The sequence below is a fragment of the Gouania willdenowi genome, chromosome 9 (assembly GCF_900634775.1).
Source record: "Gouania willdenowi chromosome 9, fGouWil2.1, whole genome shotgun sequence".
NCBI lineage: Eukaryota > Metazoa > Chordata > Actinopteri > Blenniiformes > Gobiesocidae > Gouania > Gouania willdenowi.
The window spans coordinates 27,518,395-27,528,034 of NC_041052.1; the positions used below are offsets into that span (position 1 = coordinate 27,518,395).

The 9,640-nt window shown below is 37.3% G+C and overlaps 1 long non-coding RNA gene across 1 annotated transcript in view; it reads left to right on the plus strand.

The window, feature by feature from the left end:
• Positions 1 to 9,640, plus strand: part of LOC114469295 (uncharacterized) — a 30,301-nt gene that overhangs the window by 16,672 nt on the left and 3,989 nt on the right. The gene's annotated exons all lie outside the window — the stretch shown is intronic.

Here is a 9,640-nt window from a genome sequence, read left to right on the forward strand (position 1 = left end):
CCCTCGTGAAATCTGATCAGACTAAGATGATTTTTTTATGGCTCGCAGTGTTTACTTACATTACATGTTTATTCAAACAAGCACTTTTATGACCCCATATCAGGATGAGAGTGGTGATGTGGAGACATGCAAGAGATGTCCCTAAAAGGTAAAAAAGAGCTGTGTCCACATTGCAGCAATTCTGTACGTGCATTTGTATCCCGAATCAGCTGATCAGTCATTCGTCAAACTCTTTGCACGTTGTGCTCTCTTCTGAAGGCATCGGCTGTAATTTCTTTCAGCAAGGCTGGATCTTTACACTTCCTGAGACGTAAATCACAATCATGTATTTGTTCCCTTCATACACTTCAATAGGCTACAATTATTCAGCTGGTTTTCGTGACATATATATTTCGTGGTAGTATTAGTAAGAGTGGTCAAAGATTAGATCCAATATTTTATATTACAAAGTATTTATATCTTTTGACATTTCTATGAACAAAAAAAGTGCCACAATAACAATTAGAAAAAATATCAGGCACATTTAAAATATTGTATATACAGTAACTGACATTATGTAAAATAGTACATTAGCAAGTTTTAAAATCATAATTACAAAGTAAAATGTTAAAATCAACATATATGCTTGTTTTTTTAGACAACAGTTGCAACTATAGCATAGAGGAACAACAATATGCACATGATGACATGGAGCATTACTTCCAGGTTCCTTGGGAAAACAATGTCAGAATAATCCTGTCTATAATTCAAAGCCACACTGTTGCAGTGTCCTTTTAGCCTCTTCTGTGTTGTGTGTTAATGCAGACTTGACTCATACAGTCAATTTCCCATCTGTGAACTTTGACCTAGGTCTTTCACTCAGTTGTTACAGTAATTTAATTTCCCATTTAAAGTCGGTGATACATTGATTATTGGTTTAAAGCATATGAATGTGCGTGTCCAAAAATTCATTTTAAAAGACTGTGTTCATTTCTTTTAGTAGTTTGTTGAACAAACACTCTTCACAACATATAGAACTATTTCCTCTTAACTCATATACTCCAAATTCTGCTGACTCTAATGCTTTTGGTTGGAAAAACACTGAAAAATAAACAACCTGCACTCGGCCACTAACATTTTCTTTATCCTTTGTCTGTATTAAATTAAACTAGACAGAAAGTCGGTTTGGAAATACATGACTCTGATTTGGAAGGGAGTACGTTTCAGAAAGAGTGTTGTCCCCTCATGTATTGAAGAACTTAACTTTAACTCCCACATTGACTGTTGTATTGGCTACTATGGTTACTGTTTGTGTTCCTCCCTGTGTTAAGTGTTTATATAATGTGAGTCCATGTAACAACTGCACAAACTGGGGACAAGTATTGTATGTATACTCAACATTTCCTGGACTTCATGAATGGAATAGAAATGTCTAATTACTTAACTTAATATCAGAGTACACATACAGAAAAAATATCTTGGCTGTCCTGATCTGGTAACTCAATACCAACAAAATTCATACACCACAACACATTTGTCACAATACAAAATGTCACAAACTATCTGCAAGTACAATTACAGTCACAAACCATTTCTCTTCCTGGGAGATCTTGGGTGACCTTGGTTCCTGTGGGTTGTTGCTGCAGTTGACCTGCTTTTGTTTAGCATCATTGTAGGAGGCATGTTTAGGAGAATTAAGTGTAAGACACAATTTGTACCAGCAAATGTCGCCTTTCGGTAAAGGTGATACTCATTATTGGTAGAAACTTTCAAGGGATGTTTGGTGCGTTGCTACGGAGAGCACATAGGCCCTATACCTTTTTAACTGCTGTACGCCACGTTATGAAGTAATAGATATTTATAATGGAAATATGTGGACTATTAATTGAATACTGTACATATGGCATTAATGAATACAATCATTGAATGAGAAATAAATATTCTGTAAACAAAGAAGATATTGGACTGTCTTATTTCACAATCTTACGCTCAGGAGAAAGCCGACAAGCACGTCAATTAATAGTGGCTTTACGTTTATCACAATTATAATGCTGATGTTGATCCGAAAATTGCTATGTTCATGTAATCAGTCCTAACAATATTTGAATTAGCATATCTATAAAAGCAAGGAATCTCTTTCTCTGTGTGTGTGTGTGTGTGTGTGTGTGTGTGTGTGTGTGTGTGTGTGTGTGTGTGTGTGTGTGTGTGTGTGTGTGTGTGTGTGTGTGCGTGCGTGATTTGCTGTGACGTGTGGAAGCCTGCAGCCCTTGCCTGCGATTTGTTTTTGTGTTGAATGTTTCTATACTACAAGACTTATTTCCTCATACAAAAGTATTTTTGTTTATATATGAATTAGGGGTTTGAATGTGTATAATTATTACAGTATTATTTTTTATTTACTTGGTCTTGGTTTCATCAGGTTGCTGTGTAAGACTAGGTCACTGTACACAAAATAAATAAACTATCATGATGTCATTAAGCATACATACTGTACATAACAGTTGACTGTGGCCAGCAAGCTGAATGAAAATCAGAGGCAGTCGTAGACATGCTTAACAAAGTTGCTAAATATGTTTATTGAATAAAACATACAGTGTAATGGGTTGACTGAACTTTTACATTTTTATGGGCTATAATTGGAGAAAAGCTTGGTTTGCATCTACCTCTGTGGATGATTTGAAAAGTAACTACTGTCTCTAAATAAACACAAACTATAGTATTGATATAACATTATTTGGCAGCGAAACAGTGAAAATAATAATAATTACTTCAAAGCCACACTGGCTGCTGGGAATTATTTTTGAAGAATTGAGACAATGTAAAAAAAACAATGCAAAAGTTATAATTTGCTGTCCTACAAACAGATAACTATCCACTGCATCAATTTATGAATAATTAAATAACAACTCAGGTTTTTTTTTAACAGTTTGCCAAATAAAAAACAAAAAATGTGGATTTAATAATATGCTAAAAAGAAAAACATGAACAACTACATATACAATCTAAAACTAGACTCAAAGCAACTTATTTTTAAACGCCTCAAGCCATTCATTTTTTGAAATAGTCTCTGTACCAGTTGTATGTCTCAATGTTGTATACAAGTTGTGACAGCAGATGATGTGGTAAATGGGACCCGAGGCAATGGATGCAATCGTATTTCACTAGGGATTTGGTGTCTCATATTGTTTGTTGGGACGTGGGGACCTCTGCTGGTCATTTTGGATTATGTTTTTCAAACACGACAGGCCGGCTAAGCAATCTCATGTCGAAATTAAAAAAAACACCAAAACTTGATCTTTATGTACCTTTTGTAAGGCTTTTAATGATGTATCACTCTCTTTGATAGATCTTGTGCCTGCTTTATATTCTCTCTCCCCGTATGCTTTTATTCTGACACTATCACTTCCGCATGTCGGCTGAAAAAAAGCCCGACCACGTGACCTCGTGTCACGTTACTTCGTTTTTCGTTTCAGAGTTCAGAACGGAAAAAGGAAACAGCTGATTTTCTATTTTCAATTCTAAACGGGGAAAGGAGAATGGAAAACGGAAACTGCTGTTTTTCAATGTTCAATTGTAAAAGGAGAAAAGGACACGGGACAATCGAAAATCGGGCCATTTTGGATTTGGTTTCTGGTTTTTTGATTAAAACGGTAAAAGTTTTTTTTTTTTTTTGTTTTTTATTTGAAAAGGAGAGGAAGAAAAACAGTTATTTAATTTTGGTTTACAGATGAATTTGGGATTATCCAATGATACCCAGACCGCAGCTTCAATTCGATAGAATTACGGTTCAAAACAAACAAACAAACAAGCTAAAATTCTGTCTCACCCTGACGCACACATCGTCACAAACACTAGACAACACACTCACCATGGCTGAAGCACTGGACCCGAGCGGCGAGTTTGCTGCGGCGTCGATCGTCAGTGGTCAAAAAAATCAAACTCCAAAAGTCACATTTTGAACTATTTTGGCTTTTTAACAAGGTAGAGACAGAAAAGAGGCGCTTCCATCAAGCTGCATGAGCCAAAGGAGGGAACACATCTATCCTCAAAAAACACCTGCCGTGTCGTCACAGAGATTTATATCTAATACCAGGTTAGTACGCCCTGTTTATGTTCTCACTGGCTAATATTAGTTAAAGGATGTCAAAGTATAAAGCACCTACAAAATGCATAAAAATGTAGTTTTCACAGAGAATCAGTTCCTGTTTATTGTATTTTGTCCTATATGGTACGGGAGAAGAAACATGATTGTCAAGTAGATTTTTTAAAAGGCAGTGGATTTGTTTTCCTAAGTTGATTATTTATATAGTAAATGTGCTAAGGAAACTGAATGATTATTTAATTTCAACCATATAAATTCTAACTTTAATTTGTTTTGTATTCCTTATATGCTTTTGTACATGTACTCTTATCACGCACCAAACAACACTATAAGTAATGAATAAGAATTTATAACTTGTCCAAATATATTGGCAACTTCTATCATAGTGGGGCCACAAAAATGGGTTTGTGTGCTTGGAGGGTCACATAATCAACATTCATGTTGGCATTTAGAATAATGAGCGAATTTTGTGTCTTTCTGTCATTCTGTGTATGTTTGTTGTTGTCTTACTCGTTGTCAGACATTTTGTGCAGTGCTGTAGTCGTGTATTTTTCCTGTAAAATATATGTATATTTGCAGTCATATTATGTATTTGTGCTGCCATTTTGAATTTTTGGAGTCATTTTTGTGTCTTTCTGACTTTTGTTGTCATTTACTGTAATGTTGTATATTTTTCTGAGTAATTATTTGTATTACTGTTGCTTTTTTCTCATTTTTGTAGTAGTTTTGAGTGTTTTCTGTTTTTCCTCATCTTTTACTGTATTTTCCTGCAATGTTGTAATTCTTTGTCATTTTTTGTGTTTTCTTGCTCTTGTTTTGTGTATTTTTCTTTCATTTTGTACATTTACTTTGGGGGTCACATAACATTAGTGTAAATAACCCCAGGTACATTTCTGTGTGTAAACAAGATTTAAAATGTTTTATTTTGTGCTTATCACTGTTTTACAATCACTTGTAGTTAACTTCCGGTTAGATGTTTGATGCTTTTATTTTGGCAGCATCACTTCCTGTTTGCCGTTTGGCGCTTAAGGTAACTTGATGTTGATGGAAACACGGAGAAGTAGAAGAAACCAACACAGAGCGGCTTTAAAAGTGTTTTATGTTTAGCTGCCCCCTTGAAGAGGCACAAGATACGTTTGAAATGTTTGGGAATACTGCATGAATGTTTGGTGTGGCCAGAGTTGTATGTTTGCTGGGTTTTATAATGTGTGTCTGAACTTATGCACATGTTTAGCATTTCATGCAAGGATGTAAGAGCTTAGCATTTAGCTTATACTTTGTTTTTGTATATTTCAGCTCTTACGGTGAATTTAAGGTTTACTGTCAAATAAACCTGTTTCATCAGTAAAGTCTCAACCTTCATTGGGGGGGGGGGGGGGATATGCCGCATTTGGCCCCCGAGCTGTCTGCGCTAGTAACATGTATTAATTAATTAGGAAACGCACCTACAATTATTTAATGGATTTAATGTTTTACTAATGTTAATGTCAAATATATTAAGCGATGGAGTGTAGTTGGGGAATATGTCACAACAGAATTAACTAACTTTAAATTGAAAAAATGGAGTTTTAAATATTATATATATATATATATATATATATATATATATATATAGTAATTTTTCACAAACTACAACCTAAGTGGTGTAAAAAATGTTTTTAAGCTTAAAGAATATAGTGTATTCTCTGGGATAGGATCCCCCCAGGCCCCCCTACAGTGGGTTTTGTTGTCACATTTTTCATGTCGTTGGTGTTTAAATGTCTGTAATTAAAACTAGCATTAGGAGGCCACAGGGCCGCAGGGAGAGCTGCTGGGATGGAGGTGAGGACATCAGTCTTAAGGTATAAATCAATGTTAAAACAGGCCAATGTGATGTTAAAAAAGGCCTTTTTTTTTTTTTTTTGCTGGAATGCATCATGTCATTAAAGTCTCACATTTTCTGAAACGTGGCAGCCCTGCATACTATTGTGCCAAACAGTCACAAGCCAAGAAGTTAAAACATCAGTGCCTCGGTATCCTCCATTGTCTGTCTCTGCCAGCATGTGGGCGTGGGTCTCGTCGCACCGAAAATGACGTCATATGGCAGTGTCTCGCGTCTGGTCCTTGCTCAATTGAAACGCTCTGCAAAAACAGTATCGGGTCCTGAATGCGAGTGGAGTAGAGCCAATACCACCAGTGGAAACACGCCTTTAGATTTTTCAAAAGATGTACAAAAACATTTCAAGTTTGAATTGAATGTTATGCAAGCTAATATATTGCCAACTGGGTTTAGAATTTATTTTTCATATCTTTAATTCAGGACCTCTTTGTGACACACACATTCGTGGGCCTGCACTGACCTACAGTGGGCCTGCACTGACCTACAGTATGTAAATGTGTTCATTGTGACTAGATTTACTTATGAGTGAGTTTTTTTCGTCCCCCACAGTACATCACAGTCATGCATGAATAGCTTTGTCCGGACAGGTCCTTCATGCACCGTGGAGGAAGCTGCACATCTTACCCGATGGGTTATAGCAGTTTTACTTTTTTCATTATTCAGATTCAGATTTGCTTTATTGTCATTGCAACAAGTACAACGAAAGGTATGGTGCTGGCCATTCTGTGCAAAAAGACAACAAAATATATAATAAATATGAAATATTTAAAAACTTTGTTATAATAAAAATACAATACAACAAGATGAAATAAAATTAAATAAGCACAGTCTCAAACACAATATGCACAGTCTAAAACACAAAGCACAGTCTAAAACACAAGATTGAAAAAAGGTAAGTACTGGAGGTGCAGATAAGCTGTAGTGTGTACAGGTATATGCTGTACATTGCAGGATGGATATACTGTAACACCGAGGTAGAATCAGTTGTATCAGTATATTGCACATATTACAGACACGTTATTTAGAGCTCTTACAGCAGTTGGAAAAAAAAGCTGTTTTTCAGTTCATTAGTCCTGGTTTTGATGGCCCTGTACCATCTGCCCAACGGCAGTAGCTCAAACAGGAAGTAGCCCAGTTGGTAGTAGTCCTTCAGGAAGGAGTTGGCTCTCCTGAGACAGTAAGAGCCATAAAGGTCCTCCAGTGTGGGCAGAGGGCACCCAATGACCTTCTCAGCCATTTTGGTGACCCTCTGGAGTTCTTTCCTGTGTGCCCCTGTGCAGAGGTGTGGTGGACAATCCTGACCCTCTGTGGGCGTTTTGTTAAAAAGTCCTTAATCCAGAGGCATGTGGAATGAGGTAGACCGAGGTTCAGCAGTTTCCTTACCACACCGTGTGGGAGGATTGTGTTAAACGCCAAACTATAATCCACAAAGAGAAGGCGAGTGTAGTGTAGCGCTGCGTTCATGACGTCCCCTGTTGATCTGTTTATCTTGATGGCAAACTGCTATGGGTCCGAGCTGGGGGTTATGAAGGTCATGATGTGACTCCTAACCAGTTTTTCAAAGCACTTCATCACCACTGGTGTGAGCGACACCGGCCAGTAGTCGTTGAGGCTGGTTGTGGTTTATTTCTTGGGTAGGGGGATGACAGTGGAGGTCTTCAGGCAGGATGGGACTGCAGACTGGGTCAGTTACAGGTTGAACATCCTGGTAAAGATTCCAGCGAGCTGGTCGGCACAGTCTTTCAATACCCACGCTGAGACGTTGTCTAGGGTATATAAACCTAAGGAAATAGGTTGTATATTGTATTTTTTGCCCTGGGATTTGTTTACTGTTAAGTTGAAGTTTTTGAAAAATAATTCTGAATAACATTTTGAGGAATAACTGACAATTGCTTGCTCATTTTAAGAGGTCTTTCATATTTCGTAACACACTATTGATATAGTTGTTTACAAACACAAAAGTGTCATTTACCCGAATAATCGATGAAAAAAAAAAGACAAACTACAGTACTCCATTACAGAAATATTTGATAGCTGCAGCACTAAATGTGAGTTTCTCAAAGTGTTTCTCCAGGCATAACTTTATGCTGGTGCACTGCTTTTTCCCAATTTATTCGTTTTAATATATGAAAACAATCACTCTACACATTTCACAACAAACCTACAGTAAATGTCCCTGACGTCCCACCTTCAAACACAACCTAATTTGTCCATCCAAGCAACTTAACCTCCCACTTTTCTATAGCAATACATACTTCCTACAGGCACTGCACTATAGTTGTGACAATGTGAGATCAATTGAGGATAGTTTTTCATGTGAATCCGATAGTGAGGACAGGGATCTTGATATTTAGTGTTGTGTATATGATAATAAATGTGATATAGGACATATATATTTAATATGAATAAATCAAAATTAATTCTTGTTTACAATAATCACTACTGTGAATATGTACATGTAGGGCCCTATAAAATCCGCGTTAACGGAATCGCGGACAGAATCATGGAATCGACCAATAAAAACAAAATGGAAATGGACAAAATTGGCATGAAATGCCATCACCGTGGTGCAAAGAACGTTTTTTATGGGGAAATGTTTCCGGGGACCGCTTATTAGGTGCACCACCCTCTCTCCTCCTGTCCTGGCTGTATTAAACTCATCTTAAAACAACCTCTAAAACAACACAAATCATCACTGACTCCTCACTACAGAACCTCTAGTGCCAGTTTAACTATGCTGTGCCTGCAAAGCTCTGCCCGTTGTCACGGCAAATTTGCGGTTGACCTCATTTGGAGGCATGATTTATTGCTTTGGTTGAATGATGGAGTCCAGGCGAGGCATTGATGATTTTATAAAAAAGATTTATTATAAAATTAAATAAAAAGGAGTAAAAAAGAAGCTTCCATCCTGAAAGAATGAAAGGCAAAAGGCTCGTGGAAGAGCAAAAAGGCAAGACCCACTCTAACTAACAGTTTCACAGCTTTAGCTTTTATACAGATAACAGAAAAGGTTCCACCCTGAGGTGAGGAGAAGGAGGGAGTCAGATGCCCAACAGTGGAAACATTTGAGGATGATGAAGACGTGTATATTATGAGGAAGATTGGGCGCCACTCTTATCTATCCTTGATAGTGTGTGTGTTCGTGTGTATGGCCTTCAGCAGAGACTCTGTGTTGCACTGAGTACAATACGATCTGTACTGTTTAATCTAACATGATTCAGCTGTTCAAAAGTGCGAAGAGTAATGGAGTCATCATGTATTAAAACATGACAAATTGTACACATGAACACACATTTGACGATATTATGATGAATATAAAAATTGCCATAACACGGTGTTTCGTGTAGAGCAGCGGCACTCCTTGAAAATGTGATCAGCTTTAATCATCTTCACCTGCTCAGTGTTCGAACTGTTATGTCTGGTTAACTAAGAATAACTCAGTCCATGTTGTCTTTTAGTTCTTTTTATTCCAGCCTTTTGTCCGTGTCTTAAGTACACATTCACAGTCAACAAGCTACCTCAAGTAAAAAAAAGTTAAAAAATTACCTGTGTCATGTTGTGGGAGTGGTGGCCTAGTGGTTAAGGACGCTCGCCTTGTAATCAAAGGGTTCCCGGTTTAAGCCTTACTTAAACTGTGGGATGTTGAGCAAGTCCCTTAACCCCGAACTGCTCCCCAGGCG